At 48.8% G+C, this 12,619-nt stretch overlaps 1 protein-coding gene across 8 annotated transcripts in view; it reads left to right on the plus strand.

The window, feature by feature from the left end:
• Large1 (LARGE xylosyl- and glucuronyltransferase 1) overlaps positions 1-12,619 on the plus strand; it is a 507,191-nt gene that overhangs the window by 444,948 nt on the left and 49,624 nt on the right. The gene's annotated exons all lie outside the window — the stretch shown is intronic.

Below are 12,619 nucleotides of genomic sequence, written 5' to 3' on the forward strand. Positions count from 1 at the left end.
TTAAATTTTATAGTCATTTTTTTTCCAATTTAATTCCAAAAATCACATGCATGTTTTGGTAGCATTCAAATTTAAGTCTTTCTTGATGACAATCATTTGGTTTTGCTAATTTATTGATTTTTAATATCTTTGTTTTTGACAAACCTGCTCAAAAACCTGTTGTAATTATTTATTTGGAAATTAATCTTGAAGGTTAAAAAACACTTGTTTTGAAGTTTTGGAAGTGTGGAGAAATGAGGGTTTTGATAGATAACATCATTTCTGGCATTATAATCCCTTGACCATGGAAACAGTTTCAAACATTGATTTTTCTAAAAGCTGTATCTATATCAGAAATCTCTTTCTAAAAGTACTTATTTTTTCATTCATTACAGCTATATCAAAGTCTCAGACTAAAAATGTGCATATTTTTTTAAAGTTTGACATGCCAAACTACTAGTAATCATCTTTTTGTAAAAAATGGGGCTGTGTGAATCGCCTGTGTGCACACCATCCCCTTAGGAGTGATCCAGAGAAGCTTTGCGTGATATAGAATTTTTTTTTTTTTTTGACGCTGCTCATGTTGGTGGAGAGTGTTGTAAAAACTTTTATGAGATTTTCATTTTATAAAATTAGCCAGATCAATGGCATCAAATAATATTTGTGCACCTGGCTTTCAGTACTTTGTTGCAGACCTGCCTATCAGTGATGTGACCTGGGGAACCCGCTCTCTACGGGTACCCCCAATTCCTGTTACTCCAGCTAAAGCAAACCCATTCGGAGGCTAGCAAAGTCCTCAGAATCCTCTGTTCTTCGGCTAAACTCCATGGCAAAGCTCCTATGAAATTTGATCTAAAATGAGTTTCTTCAGGCCTTCGGCATTGTTCCCTATCACTTTTCATTCCTGTAATAACTGTTGACAGAGGAATTTACTTCATTTCATGGCAGTGTTCTCTTTTGCACATTTTTTTTTTCCTATCCATTCTTGCCACAACAAGAAAAGCAAGTGTTTCTCCTACTGGACTTTACTAGCTTTCATTTTTACGAGAGAAATCTCCAAAGAGACTTCTAAACCCTTTTCATCCGGTGAAGTGAAACATTATGAAGTTTCTAGACTGTCACAGGACTTTAAATAACCACCACAACAAAATAACATGACGGAGACTTGCCTTCGCCATTCTGGAAGGCTCGGTTTGAAATGTCTTGCTGGTCATGCATCTTTGAACCAACATGAAGAAAGATCCCAAGTCCTAGAACATACTCAGAGGGAAGCCCTTTACTAACCGCGGTGGTTGTAAATCCATATTTCAAACACTCTTGAGAATTTTGCGTTTTTGCCAGTTTCTTGTCCCATCACATTAGATGCTCATTTCTGCACTTTGTGAAGGACCAAAGAATGAGCTTGTGCAGGGAACAGAGTCAGCTCAGCTGTTTGGCCATTCCCAAGAGTTCACCTTACTGTTGGTCTGTCATTTTTCTGCGGAATCTATTTTTTCTTTTTAAATATAAATCTTTATTTGAAGGAATTTGAGACTCACGGGAAGTTGCGGAAGTACTAGAGAGGATTCCTATGCACCACTCATCCAATTCCAGTGTCCCCTGGTGTGAACGTCTCATCTGGTACTGGCACATTTGGGGAAACCAGCAAACCAGTGGTGGAGTATTTCCATTACCTAACCTTGGGCTCCCGTGGCAGTTCACCTGTTTTTCCATTACTGTCACATGTCCTTAGTCTCCTATGTTCTGTGATAACGTTTCAGTCGGTCCTGGTTTTCCATCACTAACCTTGATAGTTTTATGGAGTGCTGGTGGGTAGCTTATAAAATATCTCTTAAACTTGACTTGTCTTGTTTCTCATGAGGAGGTTGAGGCTGTGAGTTTGGGGAAAGAATATCATGGAGGTTCAGTGGATGTCCCCTGTGGAGCCACCTGATTTCCAGAATTTCTCCATTAAGAGCATTTTTCCTCTTTTCCTCCACTTATAATTATTTTTAAATCATTTATTTATATCCATATGGACTCATGTATATTTATTTTATACTTTGGATTATAATGCAAGACTCTAAGTAATTCAGTTTCATTTTATGAGGGTTATTTTACAATTTATAATGCTGTTATTGAATAATTTCATTAAGTCTTCTACAAACAAATAATAGTTTGACAGGTGCATTTAGAGTCCAGTACACCCCAGTATGTACGAGGACTGTGTCATACCCCTCTGCATTGACACAGTTAGGAACATGTGCTCAAATGACACAGCCAATCTCCTGGCTCTCTGAGAGCCTTTGCTTGCCCTGTGGGCCCAGAGTGACTTCTAGGGGACCCGGCCAGTGTACAGGGCTCAGCTGTTCAACAGGTCTTTACTGCACACTTGCTATGAGCACGGGTTGTTAGCAGTGCATGAGCAATGCAGACCTTTCCAGGAGTTTATGTTCTACTGCAGAATACAGATGTCACACAGGAAAATGAGTGCTCTGACTGGCCATTGCAGGAAGTAAAATGAGCCATGAAGAAAGCCAAACAGGGTAAGGTGAGAATGGTTGGCATCTATGATGCCAGGTTGAAGAGTTCTCTCTCTCTCTCTCTCTCTCTCTCTCTCTCTCTCTCTCTCTCTCTCTCTCTCTCCATTGTAATCATATATAATAGTGGGATTCATTTTGCCATATTTCAGGTGCACCTAATGTACTTTGATCAGTCTCACTCCCTAGTACCTTCCCTTTCCTGCCCCTGGTCCCTTCCCACTTCCCCAGATCTGCTTCTCTACTCTTCTTCCTTTTATTAATGTCATTGTTATTTTAATAAGTGCATTGTAATATATGCAGGATTCAGTGTGGGGTTTTCATACGTGGACATTGCATAGCCTGGTAGAGTTCATTCCCCCGTCCTTCCCCACGCCCTGCCCTCCTCTTCCTCCTTCATCCCGTCTGCTCTTGTAGGTCTCCTGTGCATTTTCATGAGTTAGTTTCCTCCCTCCCTCCCTCCCTCTCTCTCTCTCTCTCTCTCTCTCTCTCTCTCCTCTCTCTGTCTGTCTCTCTCTCTCTCTCTCTCTCCCCCCCCAACTCTCTCTCTCTTCCTCATCTGAGAGATGCACTCAACCTTGACTTTTGGGGACAGGCTTGTTTTCCTTAGCATAACATCCTCCAGTTCCCTCTGTTCACTTTTTGAATATTTCGTACTTATTTCGTCTTCCTACCCCATTTTCTCTTCTTAGGGCACCGTAACTGTACTGTCTTTTAGAACTCTGTAGTTTATGTAGTTCCTGCCGCTCTCTCTTGACGGCTCCACAGAAGGACCCCATTGACCTTCTTGAGACACGTGCCCATGCTGACCCCGTGCCTGTGTTTGTAGGAATGGTCAGGAGTGACTCCTGGGTCAGCCTGAGTGGCGTGTGCTTCCGGCAGGTTGGGCAGGGCCGCTGGAACACAGGGAGAAGGAAGCACCCAGCTCTGCAGGGAAAGGGACGAAGACAGAAAAAGCACCTCAGGTGCCCCTGCAGAAGGTGCCCTCGCTGGGCGCCCAAGCAGTGACTCACGTGGCAGCCCCGACACTCAGCCAGCTGGCTGCAGCCCGTGCACTAGGAACCCAGGGGGTCTCAGCAGCCCTGCTGAGATTCTCACCTGAGACTCCAAACCTGTGTCCAAGGTGAGATCCACCTCCCTACATCCTCCCCAGCTCAGCACACGCCCCCCAGAGGACACCCTGGGGATTCTGCAAATGATTTTAGTTTTAGTAATGAATTCTACAGAGAGGGGACAGGCTGGTCGTCATTTGCAGATCCCTATTGGTCGTCTGCAGAGAAGCTGCTCTGAGGACCACTCATGTAGTTTCTTCATCTGGAAAACGAGTTGAGTTTGGTCTGCTTTCTTCTCCTTTCCTGGGTAATGATGCATTTTTGTCTGGGAAGAATTCTCTTTTCTTCATTTTTACTGAGACTTGTAAAAACCAAGAGGCCACAAACAGAAACCTGAGTAACAGGAGGCAAAGCATCGTGAGTGCCAGGACCCCGAATGCACCACAGCAGAGCATTTGGGCTGGAAGAAAAAGCCTCTAAGAAAAGTCTTGGAATCAAGAGCATCATTTTTATATAATACCTGGTAGTTGTCAGGATTGAGAAAAGAAAAAGAAGTTTGGAAGAGAAGCTGCAGAAGTTAATGGGGAGAATAGAAAAGCTAGAGGAGATTCACTGGTAGCGGACCCACCTTGGCCAGGCCTCACCTCACATACAAGTCAGGCCCCACATTCTCAGGCCCCACATTCTCAGAGGTGCAGGAGTCCAGGCCTTCAGACAGCACCTTTTGAGCTTGTGCAGAGCCTTCCTCAGGGAGAAACTCCCCATGGAGTACATGTTCCAGTTGATTCCACGTATGGAGCACAGATCTGTTTGGGGCTCTATGGTGGGCACACCACTGTTTCTCTTTCCATGGCTTCAACTACCTGTGATCCAAACATGCTAACTGGAAAATTCCAAAAGTATATAATCCATCAGTTTGAAATTGCACACCAAAATCTCACGCCATTCCACTTGGTCCCACCCAGGAAGTAAATCATTCCTTTGTCCAGCGTATCCACACCTTATACACTACCTCCCCATTACTCATTTACTAGCCATCTCCGTCATCAGATCCACCGCACTGCAGTGCTTGTGTTCAGGTGTCATTTCACTTCATATGGCCCCACAGTTCACAGCAGTGATACAAAGGAGATAAAACAGGGAAAGGCAGATTAATGTTCCATGTGGCAAAGCTGCAGGGCACACAGGAAAAATCATAGTGCACATAGGAATCAGTGCTATCTGTAGTTTTAGACGTCCCTTGGGGGTCTTGAAATGTTTTCCTCCACAGACACGGGGGCACTGCCGTATTAGGTTCTCCAGAAGAAAAGAACCAATAAGAGATACAACTATTCTTTCTTTATCTGAGGAGGTTTATTATTTTTTTAAAAAAATCTGAATTTGTGACTGGGGAGGCTGACAAGTCCCACCTGGGAGACTTGTGGGTCTCCCACAAGCTGGAGACCCAGGTAGACTGTGTCCTACCTCAAATGGGCAGAAAAAAATAAAAGGTGGGGGAGCAAATTCTCCTTGCTCAGCCTTTTGTTTTATCCGGGCCCTCAGGCGAAGGCCCCCTGCTGTCCAGAGTCCACTGAATCAGATGCCAGTCTCATCTGGAAACACCAGAGTCAGATAGCTGGACGCTCCATGATCCAGTTAAGTGGACACATGAAATTCACTGTCAGCATCGTCACTTCCTTTGTCCCATTGATCCTCAGCTCTGAGTATTATTTCCTCTTAACATAGGGAATTAGAGGGAATTATTGGGAAACGGAGGTTCCAATACATTAATTTGTTTGGACGTCAGAGTTGGGGACAGCCAGGGGTAGGATTGGACCCTGTGCTTCTGACCAAGGCCTTGCTGCCTGCCTGGTAGCACTCTCCAGGCTCTGCCCAGTGTCAACCCCACTCGGAAGTGTTTTCTTCCTGAACAGCCCCCTGCAGGTCTCCTTGAGATCTGGCCAGGGGGAGCCCTGGCCCTGGCCGGGTGTCTCTGGGCTATTGTCTGTATGCTCCCCAGCCTGGTCCCTCGGGCTCTGGGACTGTCTGCAGTCCCTTATTTAAAATCTCGTCTCTTATTCTTCCTTCTCCCCGTAGAGATTCGGTTCTCATCCAGTCTTCCTGGTTGGTAAGGTGACGGTTTCATGAGGTCTAAACCAGATTTCTTTTGTAATTGAACACATGTGATATGTCTTCATGTCTCTATTTGTCAGGGTCCTCCGGAGAGACAGAACAAATCAGATCTATATAGATAGATGAGAGGGATGTATTAGGGGAGTTGGCTGACACCATTATGCAGGCTGAGAAGTCATACGACAGCACACTGTCTGCAAGCTGGAGCCCTGGGTAGAAGGCTCACACCAGGGGGCGGGCGGTGTCACTCTCAGCCCCTGCCCCGTGGGGTCTAAGAAGACTGGGGGCCACTGGCGTAAGTCCTGGAGTGCCAAGGTCGGGGGTCTGGAGTTCTCGTGTCCAGGGCAGGAGGAGAGGAGGGAATCCGAGCTCTGGAGAGAGAGGAAATGGCCTTGGTGTTCTGTCGGGGCCCAGCTGACAGAGTGGTGCCCACATCCAGAGTGCACCTTCCCCACTCTGTCCACCCCCACATGCCCATCTCCTCCGCGACCCTCTCTCTGCCCTAATCCAATCAAGCTGACACCTAAAATCAGCCTCGCGGTGTCCATGCTCGCACCAGTCCTGTCTTGACCACACTCGGCAGGGCAGCTGCTGCCGCACCCCCTCCCCAGGCGAGGTCCAAGGTCCTGGGCAACCTGGCGCAGGTCACAGGGCCGACAGGAGCCATGGTGAGTCCTGCTGGGAGGTCTGTCTGCTCCTTCTTTCCCACCTGGAATCTGAGTCCCGACAGTGGCGAGGGGGAGGACTTGTGAGAGCGCTGTCCTTCTCTTTCCCAGGGCCAAGCATGTAACAGGGTGTTGAAACTCCTTCTAGAAAAAAGTGACAAGCTGGTTGGCCCTCCAACAAAGAAAAGGTGGCTCTGTTTCTCTATTCTGCAGCCACTTTGATGGGGCTTTTATAACTGATTTACTGTCAACAGACTGAATGTGAGGATTATTGAGAATGTCGTCATAGTGATTTCTATTCTTGAACCAAAGGGCAGCTATTGAATACTAACTATCCGCCAGGCACCATGGCACTCAAAAAGAATAATAAGTCAAGCTCTCTACCAGCCTAGAAATTCTCTTTCCAACGCTTCCAGGTGCAGGCATGTAAATAAATAATTACAAGGGCATGTGGTGTGTTCTCCCAAAGAGTTAACTGCAAGAGTCTAGGGAGGATTGAAGAAGGAACCAGTATCTCCCTCAGATTATGTTAGAAATGCTTACAATAAGCATCAAAAACCCCAACTTTTAGAATTTCTCACCTAAAAATTCTGGAATAAGCAGTTGCAGACATGGGTTCATAAGTCAGAAACATGTTGCCCTTTGCCTCATGGGCACAGGATGGCTGTGATGGTTCCAGTCATTACATCTCTCCTCATGACAGAAAGGTGGGTGATGGGGGAGGAGGATGTCAGTGGCTACAGCTGAACCTTTGTATTAAGAATCAAATGCTTTTCTGTGAAACTTTCTGGGAACCCTAGCTGCAAGGGAGGCTGGAAAATCAAAACCTAGGATCTTCATGGTTAACGTCAACCTTGAATGGACTGTGACCCATTCACAGGGGCTGGGGACATTGCATCTACCAACGAAACTGGTGTTTTGTTAGGAATGAAGAACAGAGTGGGCAAGAGAGAGGTGACCCAGGAGGTGTCCTTCCGCCACAGTGTGCAAGGAGGGCTTTCCAGAAAGGGTGCATTTGAGTGCATCCTTGAAGAGTCACAGCAAGTAGAGAAGAAGGGAGATATGCCAGGGAGGGACAGACGTTTGCAAAGGCAGAGTCGTAGAAGACAGGTCAGGAAACACCAGGATGCCTCCTACCTAGAGATCATGCGGGATGGCCAGGCTGACGTGCCAGGCTGAGGAGAAGGGGTTGCTCTGTGGACCCTAGAGAGTCTGTCATCCAGTCCTCCTGTCCCAACCTGCAGGAGATGAGACCCTGTTCTGATTCACCTGGTGTTTGCCCGTGGGCTCTGGTTTCTCGGCTTTTGCTTTATGTTGATGACCCCTCTGGGGTGTGGGTATTTCAGAAGCCAGGGTTTGGGCTGGACTTCTTCCATGGCCTTGTCCTCATGCCCAGGTCTTGTGTCCACCTTTGAACCGCTTTCCTCTGTGCCCTTGATGGGTGATGGCCTTTCTGGTCTCCGCTCTAATCACGTTGACTTCTGCTGTCTTCCCAGATGACGTCTGGGTTTCCTGGTCAGTAATCAATTTCTGTCAGTTTTCTCCCGCCCACTAAAGGCCGACTCCAAGTCTGCAGAGAGACTCAGCCCCCACAGACATTTCACATCCAACCGGGTGGCACCCCCAGGGCCCCTGAGGCTTGGTGGGCAGCTCCTGCAGCCCACCTGGCCACCCACCCCCACCGTCCCTCCCTGTTTCCTGCTGGGCCAGGGGCTCAGCTCAGACTCCTGGGAAGTCCCAAATTGCCCCCCAGCCTCACTGTCCCAGGGGTACGGAGAGGTTTCATTTCTGATGCTGACCTCCTCTATAAATATGGTATTCATATCTGCAAACAGTTGTTTCATGATTACAGATAGAGGAAAAATGAGATCCCTCATGTCCCTCTCTGCCTGGGTTCAAACGGTGCCCGTCTGCTTTCTGGCTGTGTGGCTTAGAGCAGTTTGCTAAACCTTCCTCACCTGAAAAGTGGCATCCTGAGCTTATCCACTTGCCTCACTGGGACGAGCTGCGTGCTCAGAGCGGTGTTTGGCGCACAGTAGGTATCTAATGTGTGTGAGCTGCTGCACTCTTGTGGTGTTCATGTGCAGAATGAGCGGTAATGGGCCCTCGTTTCTGCCCTGCAGACCCAGCTGCACACACCAGCCTCGCTCCACAGTCTATTTTGGGCGCGTTCTCTGGTGTCGTCAATCTCAGGTGTGACAGCTTGTCAGTGTCTGCCTTCTACACTGCCAGCTTGCTGCCCCCAAGCCAGCCATGATGGGTGATTGGTCCCCTAAGGAATCGGGAAGTGACATTTCTCACTAGTCAGACAGCCCTGATTTAAACCAGCAGTGGCAGCAGGAGTCCTGAGTCAGCAATCAGAGTCGGGAGCGTGGTTTAGGGGGAGGAGACGGAAGTGGCCTCTGCCTGCACCTCTGCCGTGTGACTCTGGGCACAACTCTGGGCCTCGGTTTCTTTGCACTTAATGTGCCCCATACCACCCCCCCCCCAAAAAAAATAATCACTGTCAACTCTGTGGAAGCACATATCGTGCTCAGAATGGCTGGTGACTCAATGTCTACCTGCTGCTCTACGTTGTGAGTTCCAGAAAGACAACACATTTGTTCATTGCTGCATTCACGCCCCTGGCCAGTGCCTCACTCACCATCGGTGCTCACTTGGTATTTATTGAATGAAGGAATGCAGTGAAAGAAAAAAGACTTGAGAGCAAGTCAGACCTGGTTTTGCTTTAGACCTCCAAAATTAGCTTCATGATACTGTGCTCTCTGACCCTTAGACTCATCATCTGTAAAATGAAATCATTGTAGAAAAAACACCCACCAGGTGGTTTTGAGAAATAAACGTGATGGTGTGTGTGTGTTTGTGACGTACATACATGTATGTGTGTCTACATGTATGTATTTATGCCCACACATCTAAAAACCCGAGACCTAATGTCCAGCATGTAATGGGCATTAGAAAAATGAGAGCTATCATTTATTTCTCTGGAGCCCAGCTCAAGGTAGTTTTCTGTGTCCTGGTGATGGAAGACTGAAGGCCAAATGCAAATCGGCCCATACCTTCCCAGGCTTCATGGGCCTACCCACCCAGGGCAGCTGCCTTGCAAAAGGTCTTCTGCAGCCCCTCCCTTGCCATTGAGCCCCCGTCCTCTCCGCCCACTTTTCCTTTACCCTTGCTCCTAATCCAGCCCCACGTTCACCTGCCAGGCCACTAGACAAACTGACCACTAGACAAACAGAGGCTGGCAGGATGGGCAGGAGAGGGCTGAGGTGGGTGGGGAGCCTGGATCTTTGTCCCAACCCTGGCCTGGCACAAACCCACCACAGGATCCTGAATAGGCACCTCTCCTCTCTGACCTCACTGTCCCCTTCTGTGAAGTGCCGAGAACTAGACATGACAGTGCCCTGCCCCTTACCAGCTGTGAGATGTGGACAGGTCACACACAACCTCGGGGACACGAACAATAAAGGCAGGTGACCTGTTTGGAGTCTCTAGTGAGCATTGCCTCCAAAGCACCATAGGTTTGTGCACAAAGCATTGAGGCGTGTCTGGGGGTCTGAGGGCCCTGTTCCCACTTAGGTCAGGGGTCTCCCCATTGAGGAAGCCCAGGTTTCCCAAGTCGGGTGGTACCCAGCATCTCTCCTCCTGGCTCAGCAGCCGGAGAGCACCAAAGTCATTTGAAATGAAGACGTGGCCCCACAGGCAATTGTTTCAACCTGTGGCCCAGGGTCTTCTCGGGCCCCGAGTGGGTGTCTTCTCAGGAGAATCTTCTTTGGCCCCTTCAAAAGGCACAGAACGAAGACTGCATGTCTCCCCCTCAGCCTTCCCTGTGATGCAGCCTCCACAGCCGGCCTCCTTCAGGTCTCCAGCCCTCCCTGCACCCTCTCGAGCTCCAGGTGCTCTCTCCCTGTGGCTGCAGGTCGTCCTGCTGGGAACCACATTTATGGAGCCACCTAACTCGCAGGCCCTGTTGAGGGCATCTGTTCAGGCGTACTGATTCTCACCTTGCGGAAACGGAGGCTCCAAGAAGGGAATGGCCAGGATGCCTCCTCCCAAGGGAGGGCAGAGAGAGGTGTCCTTGCTGCAGACTCTTGCAGACAGGATGTGGCTGGAGGGGGAACCAGGAAGTGACTGAGCTGAACACGCCCAATTCCTTTCCTCAGCGTCTTTGGGCCACTGTGACAAAACAGCATAACTGGGTGGCCTAGAACCAGCAGATGTTTGTTTCTCACAGTTCTGGATGCTGGGAAGTCCAAGGTCAAGGTGTGGAGGATCTGGGATCTGTCAAGGGCCACTTCCCTGTTCATAGATGGCCTCTTTGGGTGTGTCCTTGCATGGCTGCAGAGTGGATGGCTTCAGACTCTAACCCCTTCTATATAATCTTGTATGAGGGCTCTTCCCTCAAGACTCAGTCATCTCCCAGGGACCTGTCCCCTAATACCACTGCTTTGGAGATTGTGTGAACTGAATTCAGGGGTGGGGGGCTTGCACACATTCAGTTCATTACGTTAGGTATGCTAGTCCAGCCCCCAAGGTGAAGCAGTGAGACCATGGCTACGTAGGGGGAAACGAGGGCTTATTCTGCTTTCTGTGTGGTCAGTCATGGCATGAAAACGGAAGTGGTCAAAACCTGGCTTCTCATGCTCACCACAGTGCAGAGGAAAGTCCTGGGTTTGGGGGGTCAGAAAGTCTCATATGTGAAGCCTGGCCCCCACATTTACCAGCTAGATGCCTTGGGGCAAGAACTCCTCGACAATTTCCTCATCTTTAAAATTTCTTGCCTTCTTAGGATGATTAGGAGGAGGACTCCAATTATCTCAGCGTGTTTTGTGTTGCTATAACAATACATGTCAGGCTGGGTAATGGACAAAGCACAGAAGTTGATTTCTTACGGTTCTGGAGGCTGGGAAGTCCACCAGTCAAGGGGCCTGCCTCTGGCAAAGGCCTTTGTGCTGCCTCATCCCATGGCAGAAGGCAGAAGGGCAAGAAAATGAGTGTGAGAGGGAAAAGGAGAGAGTGAAAGAGGGAACAACCACTTGTGACCAGGGCCACCATCTCGGGGTAACCCCTTGAGGTCCCTCCCTGGATCTTTCTCTGTGTAACCTCCCTCACCTGAACCCACCCTCCCTGAGCATGCACCCCTCTACCCCACCCCATCCTTCAGGGCTGCTGCAAGAGTCCTTCTACATGTCCTGCCTGCACAGGGCCCTGCGTGTCCATCTCAGAGCCAGCAAAGTGCAGTGGTGAAGCAGGTGGAGTTGGGCTGCTGGGGTGCTGCGCCTAATTCTGTATGACCATGGGCAAGGGGCAGAATTGTCCTGTGCCTCCCTTTCCCCATCTGTAGGGTGGCGCTGACCACTGTGCTGCCCCCGTGGGCTTATATCAAAACAGTTAAGACCAATTCTCCATTGCTCATAGTTCCTATAAGTAATGATAATTATTAATCCTAATAATGAATGCTGCTATGTATTAATAATTAAAGGGCTCAGTGCAATTTTAATACATAGTAAATATTCTATAAATTTGCACTTGCCTTTTCCCAACTTTTTTTGTGTGTGTACATATCTTGTCTTTCCAATGAAATCAGAAAATGTGTCACCAAGGCCTCATTTCTCAGCTGGAAATTACAACTGATTCATGAGCAGCCTGAATTCACCCCCTCACACACACACACACTCCACACTGGTCTTCTCCCTTACAATCTGAGGGCTCTTCCCAAAACCTAAAGTTAGCAGTTTCCCCTTCACAGTCTCTACTGGCTACAGCCTGGATCGGAACGTGGGACTCCTGGGTGCAGGGCATTAGCCTGGCCCAGTGATCGGCCACCTCCCTCACCCCTGCCCGGGTGCTCCAGCTTCAGCATGTGGCCTCCCCCAACATGTGGCCTCCTCGCAGGCCTCTCTTCTGCCTTGTCTCCCCAGCAACCACATGCCCACTCCAGAGCTGCCAGAGAGTCTTGCTTTTCCCTCCCTCTTGCTTCTCTCACACCTCTCCCCAGCAGACCATGAGCATGCCATAGGCAGCCCCCAGGGTCCTCTGGACACCTCCAAGTCCAGCACACTGTGGGTGCAAAAATGGTCAGAGCCAGTGTCCATTGAGCACCTACCCTGTGCTGGGCTTAATGTCTATTAACTCTCTCAGAGCCCGAGCTGAAGGCAGAGACCACCCGATTTCATCATTAACATGGCAGCTAAACCTCCATAAAACAAAAATAGTACATTTCAGGGAAGTACCACCCCTAGAGCTGAAGGAGTGGAGGGAACAGGTGGGATTATTAATGCCTGCGCCTCCA

The sequence above is a fragment of the Ictidomys tridecemlineatus genome, chromosome 6, assembly GCF_052094955.1.
Source record: "Ictidomys tridecemlineatus isolate mIctTri1 chromosome 6, mIctTri1.hap1, whole genome shotgun sequence".
Taxonomy (NCBI): Eukaryota; Metazoa; Chordata; class Mammalia; order Rodentia; family Sciuridae; genus Ictidomys; species Ictidomys tridecemlineatus.